Source organism: Rissa tridactyla, chromosome 4 (assembly GCF_028500815.1).
Source record: "Rissa tridactyla isolate bRisTri1 chromosome 4, bRisTri1.patW.cur.20221130, whole genome shotgun sequence".
Classification (NCBI taxonomy): Eukaryota; Metazoa; Chordata; class Aves; order Charadriiformes; family Laridae; genus Rissa; species Rissa tridactyla.
The window spans coordinates 46,939,889-46,953,531 of record NC_071469.1 but is presented as its reverse complement, the minus strand read 5'-3'; the positions used below and the strand labels follow the sequence as shown (position 1 = coordinate 46,953,531).

The following is a 13,643-nucleotide window of genomic DNA, read 5'->3' as shown; positions in this document are numbered from 1 at the left end:
TATCTCAAGAAGGTACTAGTTTGTCCTTTATCATTTAGAAATGGGTTTGTGCACCAGAAGCAGGGAAAATAATTTTTCACTTCTCTGGTTAACCTCTTCTTTCCTCCTTTTAGGCATTTAGTGCAGCCATCTGCAAGAGATTCCTTCAAGAAGAAAGCTTTAAACAACTCTGCGAGTCTCCAAGACTCCTATTGAAGACCTAATGGTTGCCCTGCCCCTTTACATTACCAGTAAATAGAGTAGGCAAACTAGAACATTAACGAAAGTTACTAATGGATGTGATTTTATTTGTTTTGCTGAAACTGAGACTAGAAATTGAACTGAATGTTCATTAGTTAACACCAGTTCACTGCAAACACTCATATTTCACATAAGAATTGTTACACAATTGGGTACTCTGTTAAAAAAAATGGCTTTTCCCATTCACTTGTGAGAATATTCTGGAGAAAGATGAGAGAAAAATGAAGTAAGGTCTTCACTCAATGGGAAGATCTAAAGAAATTTTACAGTAGGGACTTTAAGATGCTTACTTATTCACTCCTTTCTTTTACATGCCCCAGAGCAGCCAAACCACGGAACAGTCTCTTCCAACACCACTGGTGAGAAAGCTGCGTCTTGCAGCACACACACAGCCTACGCTTGTGGGATGGCACATGCACGTGAGAGGAAGAAGAAAAGTCTTGGGAGGACACTGTGATAAAACGGCCCCAGCTCTCAGAAATGGCTGTGCTGGGAACTCTAGCACTCAGGTGCTGCTTCTCTGAACAGAGCTGCTTTCAGTAAGGCTTTGTCTTTTGTGCAATTACATTTCGGCAACTTGCCAGAGTTCAGAAACTTTCAAGCACTCTTTTCAAACCTTTGGACTTCCAAATAGATTGTAAAAGTCCCAGGATGCTATGGTAACATCCCAATTGAAACCCACTACAGTAGTTAGCCTCTGCCTGCTGAACTCGGGCAAAGCCAAATATGCACAATGCAGAAAGAGTCCCAAGTCCCCGAGAAGGACAGAAGAGCTTGCCAGGACCCTGCTGTCCCACTAGCAGGTGCCACCTTTGGTTACCATGCTAAGAGCTGAATGAGTTCACAGGACCCCTCCTCTACTAAATGGAAAACAAGGAATAAGGACTGTTATTCCTTAACTTACAGCGTTACTGCTTGCATTTTCCATTGAGAGCACGATGAAGGAAGAAAACCCCACTTTGAAGGCTTATGCTGCTTCTCCAGCACTAAAAATTTCCCCACACATGCACTACTTTTCTACCCAGTTACACAGGTGTCTAAGTTATTAAAACAGATTTGAGTGTCTTAAGCAAAAATAAGGTAGTCTGAAATGCAAAGTTGCCACTGGATGCTATGTCTATACCGACTGAAACATCTGTAGGGAAAAACAGTGCAGAGGACCTGATGTCAACATTATGGGTACCTCAGGGTTCGTTTTTCCTTCAAATACACTCTGGATTAGCTCTAGTCTGGTCCCATGGGCTGAATGCTCATTTGCAGTTGGAACACATCTTCCAGTTTAGTTTCATATGAAAGGAACCCAGGTCACGAGCTCCAAGACTGCTTCATGGTGTGAACCAAAGCACAGTAAGTAGGGATAATCAGGAGTATTAGGATTAGAAACTATGGTACAATGGGTAACAAAGAACTAGCTGGAGCAATAGAAAATACTGAAATTCAAAAGGCTTTAAAACCCAGGCAATTTCTGTTGTTAAATAACTCATACACACACAAAGCATCCTCAAGCGACCAATCACACTCACCCCAAGGCTATGCTCTGAAATAGCTAAGTGAGGTTTACCTTGCCTGGAAGGAGCCCTGAGAGGGAACATTTAAAACTGTAAGCACCAGTGGAGAAAAAAACAAAACAAAACAAAACAACCAAACAAAAAAACCAAACACCAAACCCAAAACAGTTTCACTGCTGTATTCAATAAATTACTGCCGCATGAGCATAGTTTAATTGAAGATCATCTTATTCTTCACCTATCGGTTTAAGTGCACTACACTACGTGCAATATTCAGACCAATCATTGGACTATTTCTTTACCTATCCCTCTTGGAAGGCAGAGTAGGAGCACTAGCATTCTTCAATTCAAAGCTGTTGTATCAACTGCTTTTTATAATTCCATAGATATTAACATTTGGCCAATGAAGTCAGCCTCAAGGAAATCACCGTCTTCCTCTAATGAAATTAGCAGTGCTTTTTAGGCACTTCCTCTGAAATGTGTTAGCAGTGTTAAGACAAAACAGATGCTGAAAGTTATTCCTGACAACTGGCTTTAAGGAAAAATCCTTTTTTAACAACCAGGCAGATAGGAAATCATTAACACTCTTAACATTTTGGAAAGACTGGGTGATGTAACACTGCAAATACAGAGACTGGATTTTTTTAGATCCGTTCTGTCCCACCCACTCAAGTTTATTTCAGCTGAAGGGTGTGGAAAGAGGGAAAGGAGTGACACAAATTTTGATGATTTGTTTTCAATCAAGAAATCTCTGCATTCATGTCAGAGTTAATACAGGTGGTACAGAAATTATCCCAAGTACTGTTTGAAAGGAAATGAACCACAGCACCCGTGACACAGCTCAGAGTAGGCAGTGATCAAGCATTCTTATGTTGCTTTGTAGCAAATCAAACCCTCTGAGACCAGTCTACAGATTCTGGAGAAGGAAAGGATTAAAAGAGTTGCTGTGCTTGCTCTTTATTACCCGAAATCCCTTTATCTTTTTTAGAGTCCCCCTCCCTTGATTTTTCCTATGCTAGGTCAGTAATTTAACACCTTAAAGCTTTCAAATCAAAAGCCAAAATGACCTTACTGTGTTGAATTATTATCCCAGGATTTGAAAAAAAAAAACAACAAAAAAACCCCAAAAACAACCCAAAAACCAGCAAACAGGATGGGGGGTGAAATCTCTAAAAACAGAGGCCTTTTGATCAGAGCAGCATCCTGCAGTTTGCTGTAACTCAAGCTGGCCATTCTTATATAGTAGGAATTAAGGACTCCCCCTGCCAGGCAGGGCCCTATTAAAACACAATAGCTGTTTGAAAAGGGTAAGCAAGCTGATATGGATATAATAGGCCACATATTGGGGCCCCTTTCTACTCTGAAAAAAAGCTGCTTCTTAGAGTTATGAGCTGGGAAATCTAGTATTCAGGAAGAAGGGAAAGAGCGTACATCGGAAGATGGTAAATAGCCCTGCAGAAGCCCTCCAAGGTGCTTAAAGGAAAAGTAAAGAAGCCTTCAGAGATAAGCATCAATCACCCAGGCCTAACTCTTTCAGTCTGATCAGGTGCTATTTCAGATTACATGGTGTTTCAATGAGCCTAGAAAGGTCTTGCTGGTATAAACAGAGATTTTGTTTTTACAGTAGAAAACACAGTGAGTTACGCACCACAGAGCTGCATGAATACCATTATAACTAGTGTTATGAAGATCATTGCAAGTTGCTACCCAGCTTCCCTCAAAAACTCTCATCCTTTTTCCCCAGACCTAAAAAAAATAAATCCAGAATAAAAGAAAACAAAAATCCAGAATTATAGCTACACAAAGAAAACTGCTAACTCTCCAGCTAACGTATTTAGTATTTTTTCAAACTGTTCAACTAGACATTTTGGGCAAGCAGAAAATTCCTTATTGAACTGATCTATAACTTTCTACAAGCTGAGGGTGTGGGAGATTCAAGTCCTCAGTGAGTTTTATTATCATACAGCCACGATCTCCATTCTTTGTCTTCCTTTATTAACCAACAGATGTATTTTTGCCCTCCCTGCCACACTGGGGAATTCATTCACTAGCTGCAAGATGATACAGAAACCATGCAGTGAACCTGTGGCAAAGGTGCAAAGATGGCACAAAGAAGAGAAACACTATTAAAAATACAAGCAACACAAGGTAGTGTTCAGATTTCCTCTAGTCTAACAACTCTGGAAGTAGCTATGGAATTGACATCACCTGGAGATGGATTTCGGTACCAAAATGTCAATATCCACTGAAGGAGGAGTATGAATTTGAAAATTACTGAATAACAACTGCACTTGTCTTGTACTGCTGAGAAGTGTAATGCTGGGTGAAGGCAAACTGGCTTCTTAGAAAGTTGAGGTCAAAGTATAAGCCCAAGTAAGTATCTGCTTGCTCCATTCTGCACATAGTCTCCTGTATCTCTTATTATAAGACAGTTCCATGTCTTATAAATTAGACTTTTCATTATTTTAAAAGGTAGTAGCACAATCACATTATGATTATGCTGATCCAGGAACTACTGAAATATAGCTTAATGAGTGTTCCAAAGAGATTCAATACTGGTGCCACGTATGCAGCTCCCATATTTGGTCTTTTCGGTCTTGGTTAGACTGGAGAATTTCAAAAGAAGAAAAAAAAATTACAAATTATACTCTCTCACCTATTCAGTTGTCTTGGCAAAAACTATAGCACGTCAAAGACTGAGCAGCTTCCAATATTTCCATCCTGGCAACAAATGAACCTTGCCAAAATTCCTTAATACAGATGAAGCTTCATCATTTGACATTAATGCTAACTCTGCATTTAGAGATTGCTTAGCTAAACCACTTTGTGCTCACTACAATTGCTTGGCTACAGTGCCAACCAGCTACAGTTTGTCTAATTTATTTGAAGATACGCAATAGGATTAATTTTGCGGGACATGAAGTTACTGCAAGTCTCTAATGCTCATGTATTCTGGAATCTGTATGGTTTCAACACTACACAGCACGGAAAGTCTCAGGTTCTCTGAAGACATCTAGCTTTCTAGAAATTAGGCTTTTTTTCTTTCTCCCCCCCCTTTTTTTTTTTTTTAAGAAAAGGAACATAAACCAAATTTTAAAAACGCATTTTTCAGGCAAGCTACAAGACTTTCAGCAGCTTGCTATTCATGGGGATGCAGAAACAGTTAAGGGATTTTACCTTGTAAAGGATAAGGAATCCTATTATGGGATCTTATGCTGCAGGTATTTTCTGATTTTTACAGTTTAGCATATCCAATTTAGGAGAAATTTTACATTTGTTGGCCTTGTCCACATTGGAACATGTGTATTCTTAGCCAGGCAATCAGAAATGCTCCTCAAGATTTTCTGTGACACCACAACATTTTACAACCTAAGAATGAATACAAAACTCTTTCCAACACCACAAGACCAAAAAAAACCACCCAACCTCAATTCTGATCCATCTCTTGTTAAAGATCTTTCTGGGAAAAACAAAGTGTTCCTCAAACTTACACTACTTTATTCCAACTTAATCCAAAGCATTATAAGTTTAGATAGATGGAAGCCAAGAACTCCTCTGAAATTGATCTCCTATATGCATACATCAGTCTAGACTCACGCCAAATTGCTTCATTAAAACCAGAACTAAACCATATGAGTTAGTAATACAGAGAAAGGTATAGTTATTGATGAAGCTATCATGTATTCAACAGCTTACAGCTTGAGACATTGAAAACTTTATTGGAGGAAACGGTACATTCCAAGACAAATTCCTAACAGAAAAGCATAACGTGTGTAATGTGTGTCTATGCCTTGTAATTCTTAAAAATAAAAAAAATATACAAAGGAAAAAAACCAAATGGATACCAAACTTCCTACATTATTATCCTTTTCCAAAGTTATTATTCTCTAGTGCATTTCTACTGAATTCCAGGTGACAATTTCATATTATTAAAATAGTTTTCTTCAAAACATTTACAGAACCTGCAGGAAATCCAATCCTTACAGCATGTGAGCAAGCATGAAAAGAGATTACTGCTTTATATACACATTGCAGATTGCACGCAAAAGACTGTAAATAGTCCCACTACATCTGTTGTGGATATGTCACTATCTATCTTTCTTATTTTTTTCCTATATATTCCAACACAGTGACTCAGCAAGCACAGCTGAGTGGTTTTCCAGAGTGATGGAGAAAGATGGTTGTCAAACAGTGATCTCAGCATTGAGTGTCTATTTTGCATTATGGTGAGCTCTACTACAGACCTTTCCTTGGTGGAAGACAGACAAGGTAAGATTGCCACAGTTCACCAATTCTGACTTGAAGGCCCTTTCACTTCTGCAAGAACATAAACTAACATAGGTTTGTGATCAGAAATGCAACAACAGGGATAAGAAAGTAACTGTCCAATACCACAGATATTAAAACCAAGTAAACTGTTGCAGAAAATAAAATTAAACAAAAGACCCTGTGGCATCCCCAAAATTATATGATGAGCACTATGAAATACACAACTGATTAAATGAATTATGGCAAAATAACCATAAAGAGCACACATACAGGATGCTCCTTAAAGATTTTCTTAGGAACAGCAATGACTTGCACATCTATTTTGTTATACTGGGATGGACTGGGGAGTAGGAAGACTATATCGCAAATGCACATAGCCACAAAAAATCACTTTTCTATTACCTTCTAATCTAGACTACAGAGATCAATTTTCAGCAAACCCTTTTCCCTCTCTCCCTAAATCACCCAAACTTGTTTCAATAATAAATTTACACATTTGAAGTGTGTCACAAAAGTCTGATTTTAACTCACAGCTGGGATCACGTATGCATCTCCAAATTTGTACTAGTGACATTAACAACTATGATGAAAAGCAATAAAAAATGGGAAACACAAACAGAATTATGCTAGAGGTATGAAGTAAAACCAGACAGAGGATAGTACATTCAACTCTAGCCCAGAAAACAGCACAATCAGACATATATAGTCCTAACGTTTCTACTGTTTGCCAGGTTTCTGGACTTTGGCTTTCAGAAAATTTCAAGTGTCAGTTTTTCAGTTTTATTAGCTATCAACACTGCCTGTATGCAATCGGTTTTAACCATCATTAAAGTAAGCTCAACTTCACGGCAAATGTGTTGCATTTCAGCGTTCAAGGCTATAAGAAGGAATACAAATATACCCGACTACATAAGGTCTCCATAAGATAGTCCACTTCTGCTGCAACTATTCTGACGAAGACCACAAATAAATATGTAATTTCCATGATGTAAAGGAATAGGAAAGAAGCGGGCAAGGACTGCGCTGCTACACCAGTGAACTCATACTGGAAGCATCATAATCTGACCAAGCTGCACATAAAAATTGTGATTGCCTCTCTTCAAATATCAAGAGCACAGTGCAGCTCAAGTCAGCACATAAGTAAGCAAAGGGTTATCTATGGACAACTACCCTGTGCTGACAAGGTGCTGATACCAAGTGCTAACATTCATATGCTATGGCAAGTTCTCAGGGTTTTTCTGTCACCAAAATGGTATTATAAATTTCCTAAGTGGAGTATATTACCACACATGGCGTGAATGGTAAACATGGTCTTTCATGTTCATTTCTATGTTGCTCCTTTAGCTACAAGCCCTCCGAGTTTGTCCTGCTCACCAAAAAGCTTCTTTACCTTCCCCTGCCCCATATTTCTTTGCAAGGGTTCGGATTCATCGGAGTATCCACTCACCTGTAAGATTCTTACCCATGTGGGAAAAAAAACTACATTTTCTAACATACTGGCAACATGTACAAACTACAGGGGGAATCAGTGTGTTATTCCCATTAATATATGCATTTTTTCCAGCTGTTTACTCAACAGCAGTCATCCCAATCAGCATATTTGTCAGGCTAGGACTTGTTGCAATGTTTGTTACAAAGAAACAACTCTGGGAAAATCAGGAATTCATAGATCCTGTCTGTCAGATGAAGATACCAATGACGTTTCTGCTGTCAAACAATTCTATAATAAAAACATCACGCTTCAGGTGGCAGATCTACAGGTTTTGGACAAAATTCACACAATTTTAACTCAAGTTACCCACACCTCCTAAATCTTCCATAGGTCTCATACAAAAAGCATACCCCATGCACAGTAGACAGGGGGTACTGAAATCCCATTTCTAATATGCGTTGGAGAAACTTAGGTTACAAAGAAGAGACTTTGCCATTCTGACAACTCTTCTCTGTAGAGGTAAGACTGGTAAGCAACAAATGGACTTTAACAGAAAGGCTTTGTATCCTTTAGCAACACTTTTAAGTGGAAAAATATGCAACTGTTACAGGTTCCACAGAAAGATTTATCAACAAATTCAGTCCTGCAAATCCACCTACTCTGTGGAGAGAGACTTTGAAAATATCTCTCTCATAGCAACTTATTCACATTAGCTGCAAAATCTGTTCCTCAGAGTTTCTGGCACGAGTGCTGAGTCTGAGTACATATATTCATTCTCTTTCCACCGATAACTGAAGAGTGAAGGAGCCCCAAGAAAGAGCCTGTCAGGAACCATCAAACACATTATCCCAGTTGAGATTTTCAGCCCAAGGGGCTGCTTCACAGCTAGGTCATTGACAGCAGCAGCTTCATACCAATTGCATGGCTCAGTGCAGTCTTGCATTGAGAGTGATAGTTTTGCCTTTTTCTCTCTGGAGCAGAAGACACGTAGGAATCCTGAGAGTACTTGAGGAACACATGAAATATTATTTTTGTAATTGTTCATAAGATTGTATCAGAGAGAATATCAACATTTTCTGTACACACCTGAAAGTATTGTCACCTCCCAAAGGTTACTGAGTTGCTCAAAACCAATACACACAGAACTAACACTAAAAAAATACAACAACGAACACCCCTCCCCCAAAGAGTCTTACTGAGAAATTCTAATGAATGGCTCCATCTCTCAGAAAGGGAATCTGGCACAACCTGTCAAAGCCCTAAGGACCTTCTCACTACTATTTTTGCTGTTTATACTACAATTGTACAAAGCATGGAGACAACATTCTACAATGCTAGATGCTGTAAAGTACATGCAGTACAATATAATTTCTGTCTTGAAGAGCTTACACTATCCTTGCGAACAAGACAGAACAAGTTACTGTGGAAAGATGCAGAGCAGATGACAGCAAGATGATAACAATGATAAGGCCTACATACACAGAGATTAAAAAAAATTATAATTGATGGATCTAAGCTAGCTCTAAGAATCTCTCGTCTTTATAAGCAGATAATTCAGCTTATTTCCAGTTGCCAATTAAGGCTGTCTTCAGTGAGTGGCTTATTTCTCATGGGCATCCCATCTGTCCCATTCCTGGCCCTTCCCCCCTGCCCTCCGCTTTTCCCCCAAGGGTACTGAGATAATTTTAAAGAGGAGGACATTGTTTACTCTACAGATTTATTTAGCTAATGTTGTATAGCAGTACAGGACTGAACAAGCCAAAAGTTTTTCTGATACCAAAGCCTATGCCATTGCCAGAGAAAGCCAAGACTGCAGTATCATATTTGTCCCTAAGGAATGACTTGAACAAATTGTTCCAGCCAATCCAGACAACAAGAGAAAATGAGGTACTTTCATTGCTAGAAGTTGATACTTCTCACCATGATAACATCTTCCTATCCAAGCATCTAAACTATATAGCACTGGCAGTTCTGTTACTTTGAACAAAGCATATGTTCCTTTGTGTAAAACAGGGCTCTACACAGTGCAGACCTGGTATTTTGAATTGCCAGGCACGCAACAGATCTAAAAGCAGTACCCGACCCATGAGCCCCTCCAAACACACATATCACAGACACATTCTCAAATAAATATTATCAAACTGTCACTCAAGATCCAGCAGGGGCACTTCAAGTTAGAGCCAGCAGAAACATCTTTTACAGAAAAAGGGGATCTCGGACATCAATTTGCAGCACCCAATGGAAGCAGTGGTGCATCTGCAAGCTACAAGCAAGATGTCTTTCTCTATCATGCTCCAGCTGGCAGGTGAGCAGGGAGACATTTCACCAGAAACAAAAGAAAACAATGCGTGTTTTGGGAGAAGAACATAGACAAAAAACACCTTTTCCTGTGCCTCCAGTTCACTTGTATTTAGTTCGTCAAAGAAACTATAAAAGTGATAGCAAGATGAGTTTCCTGTCCAAGGTACGTTATCACTGGTTAATATTTCTGAACTTTCCGAAGAGTCTTGAAAAGAGTAGTGCATCTACCTGCAAGCTGGAAGAGAAAGTTTCAAGCAGCGGGTTAGCCCAGAAGAAAAGTAAAAATTACCAGTAGGAAGTTTCTTGGTCACAATTTTTTTTTGCTGCTTCTTCCAGCTGAAGTGAAAAAAAAAAACAAAAAAACAAACCCACACACAGACTCCCTTTAAGATCCCAGAAAATATAAAGTGGGATGCTACGCACATTCCCTCGGCGTGATCAAATGCTTTAGGATGGGGGCCCTGTGTTTCTTCAGTACGGGAAAGATCAAGAAAAAAAGGATGGTGAATAATGTATAGGAGGAACGTGTCCCTTTAAGATATGTTGGCACAGAAGTTAGGCTGGAAGAAGTAAAGCAGCATTAGTGTGTAATTACACAGAGGGCTTTCAAGAGTGTATTTCATGGAGATCCAAAAGCGGAGCAGAGATTTCTTGGGTTTGTAGTGAACAAATACCAGTAGCATTTCAGCATATCTATAAAATCAAGACTAGTACTGAGAGAGGCATAATCTTACTCATTTAGCTAAAGGATGTGGATTAACTGGCAGAAGGGTGATTGATCCCTATTCCTGCAAAAGTCAGGAGTCAGTCAAATGAGGGTAGCCTCAAGGTACTCCCACGATTGAAAGCAGATGTCCACATGATTGGGACAAATGAACAATGGAATTAAGTGGGAGGAAAAAATACTCTTGAAGAATAAAAATATTCTGGAAGAAGAACTGTAGAGATGAAGGTCAGTCCTCTGCAATCAGCAACCCTGGTGCTAGGCTGTGATTAGTAGTAAAATACAAATATATACCCAGTTTCATTTCCTAGAAACAACTAGAAACACTCACTGCCTGTAAAACACTTACTGCTTGATCCACATAGAGCTACATGACCACATCGTTTTCAGCTCTGAAATTTCACTCAGGTAAACTAAACCTCAACAAAATTTTCTTAATTACCCATAAAAATAGTTGTTGGAACTGGCACAAAGATTTGAAGTGACTCATGGTGAGGTGGAGCATTGCAATGCATGATGGAAAGGCTGTGATTGCTCTTCAGTGGTGAATCCAGCAAGAGAGGTCCATGGAACACCACTCTATTGAAAAATGTGCCCTGTGGGAAGGGTTCAGAGAATATCTAACACCTGTCCTTGACACACTAGCTTCATTATTTCTGAAAAGTTACAGAAGTCATTATTTTATCCCATACACACTTGAAAAAAAAAAAGTTACTCTTTGGCCTACCTGCTACCTTTCTAAACCCTGAGCTTGGTCTCTAATTTTAAGTGAGCATAAATAGGGAAAGCACAATGTGAAAAATTAGACACCCTAATACCACATCCCTTCATCTCAAATCATTGCAGCATACTTCAAAATATGCACATGCCAATCCTCTTATTTAGAATAACCTGGAACAAGGAAAACATTGGGAGAGTGCACACAAACTTTCTGGAATCTCACAAGTTATCTCTGAGTTCAAAGACACTGACATTAAAGATAAAAATCAAGATCAAGATTATTTGCCCGGCAGAGCAATATGAAGCCAGTATAGCTGTCAAAGCACAGCCTGAACAAATGGTGACAGTTGTGTGGATGAACAGAAATCTGTTGGGCAGTGAGGGCTCCCCAGTAAGCCCTGAGAGCCAGAATGCATGACACTTTCATAATAGGAAACTTTGTATTCTGAGCCTACCTACAGCCATATTGCTGATCATTTATTCTCGGCTTCAAATAAAGAATCCCATATTTCAAATCTCTTAGAGTTTCACAGCTCTCAAAATTACTAAGACTGTTTGTGCTTTGGTACAGGGACACCATTTGATCTGCTAAACTCCAGACATACTATAAAAGAAAAAAAGAAAAAGAAAAGAAAAAAAATAATTACTAGTTCTGTATTACTCACAGAAAAAATGAACACACAGCCTTTTCCTGCCCTTCAAGAAATCAGAAGCTCCACAGAACACTCAGTGTGAACAAAAAGCCATTGTAGAAACTCACATCTTACTTTGAAAATAAATGGGAAAAACATGATCTCCAGCACCTCAGTCAATCAGAGGGTTGTGCTCTATGGTGACAGTTTTGTTTGTTATAATGATCTTAAAATATTATTTATTCTTTCAAAAGTAGAAAAGGCCCTGAGGTGTCAGCTTGAAAGCAGGGACAAACTAAATCCAATTTAGAGAGATGTCTGAATGACAATTTCAGCTGGGTATTTCAGACCCACCTTGCCTTCAACTCCGGTAAAGAAATCCTGTTGGTGGGTGGAAGTCATTGTAGTCATGTTCTTTATCTTTCTTAAGCTCTTGTTTACTGACTATTTGTTCAGCTGACTAATCTCAGTATTACATTCTGTGGACACTCACCTATATCAGATGGAGTATCATGATTCCCAATCACATCAAGTGCACAAGGTTGTACCTTCATTTGTCCTCAATACCTACTCTCAGCGATTAATTCTCCGCAACCCTCACTTAACAGTGACCACTGCAACTTGCTCAGAACATGGAAGTATACTGTTCATCGGTTTGTACAGTAAAAGCTTCATTCCTGGTATCATGCATTTTTTTAACTTTGGTCATCTACAAAGACAGAATGCATTTTGAGAGTTTAAGCTACTTTATAAATAACAAAAAAATATCAAACTCCTTATAAAAATCCATGTAGTAACAAGTATTATTTGCTCCTAAAATAGATTTCTGAGGTCTTTTAAAGGCAGTATTCATTCTAGTTACACAAAGCTACAGAGAAAGGTCTGCCAAGATGGCCAAAACCACACTAATCTTGAACTGCTTGTACCTCTGGGGGGAAAGCAAGCTTTAAGAATTTCTCCTTAGACTTGCTGCAGTATTTATCTTAGTTACTTATTTACTAGTGGGAATCTCAGTTGTTTAAAAGTTGAAAATGTGCATGAGGCAAAAAATATAATACAAGTTGTCCAATCAGTCGAACTAGCAAGTTAGACTTCATTTGGAGATTAGATGGAGACTGATGTGCAGAAAAAAATCAAAACCAAAAAAACCTACAAAAACTCCTGAAACTGTGGCCAACTGAGAAAGCAAGCTACTCCTATGCCTTGAGATCCTCTTCCACTGCTGTAGTACAGAGATTGTTGTGAAATACTCTGCACGTTGATTTGCCTCAGAAAAAAATAACAGGAAAGGAAGCAAGCAAGGGAAGATTTTCAAATGGGCATCAAAAGACAGAAACATATAACCACTGCAAGCACACGTTATGTTTCTTTATAACATATAATGTGTTATAATGTTATAACAGATCTTTAGTGAAGCTGCCTGGAAGAGTTTTAGACATTGTGCAAGACACCATCAAGTTGGCAAAACATACAGCAATCAGATGAGTCAACATCAACAACACTGAAGACCCACACACAGCTTTTCCAAAAAAAAAAAATCTTTCCAAATTAGTAGGAAGAGATTATCCGTGCTAATTATTATGTTCATTACTTAAAGACTTATGCAGGTTATAAGGTAGGAAGATGCACTCTATTAAAGCATTCAACAGGACAACAATCACACAAGGACACAAACCAGTTCAAATTCATACTCAAAAAGGAAGGAAGAATGAGTGCTGCTGAAACCAGAAGCATACTCTGCTTTTGATACTAACTGTCCTGACTGAGGCAAGCAGAATTTGGTTTTCTATACGCTTTTAAAAGCTCTGTTTCCCAAA

The 13,643-nt window shown here is 38.8% G+C and overlaps 1 protein-coding gene across 2 annotated transcripts in view; it reads right to left on the bottom strand.

Annotated features, from left to right (window-relative positions):
• The window catches only part of CSTPP1 (centriolar satellite-associated tubulin polyglutamylase complex regulator 1), an 82,371-nt gene that overhangs the window by 58,876 nt on the left and 9,852 nt on the right, over window positions 1–13,643 (bottom strand). The gene's annotated exons all lie outside the window — the stretch shown is intronic.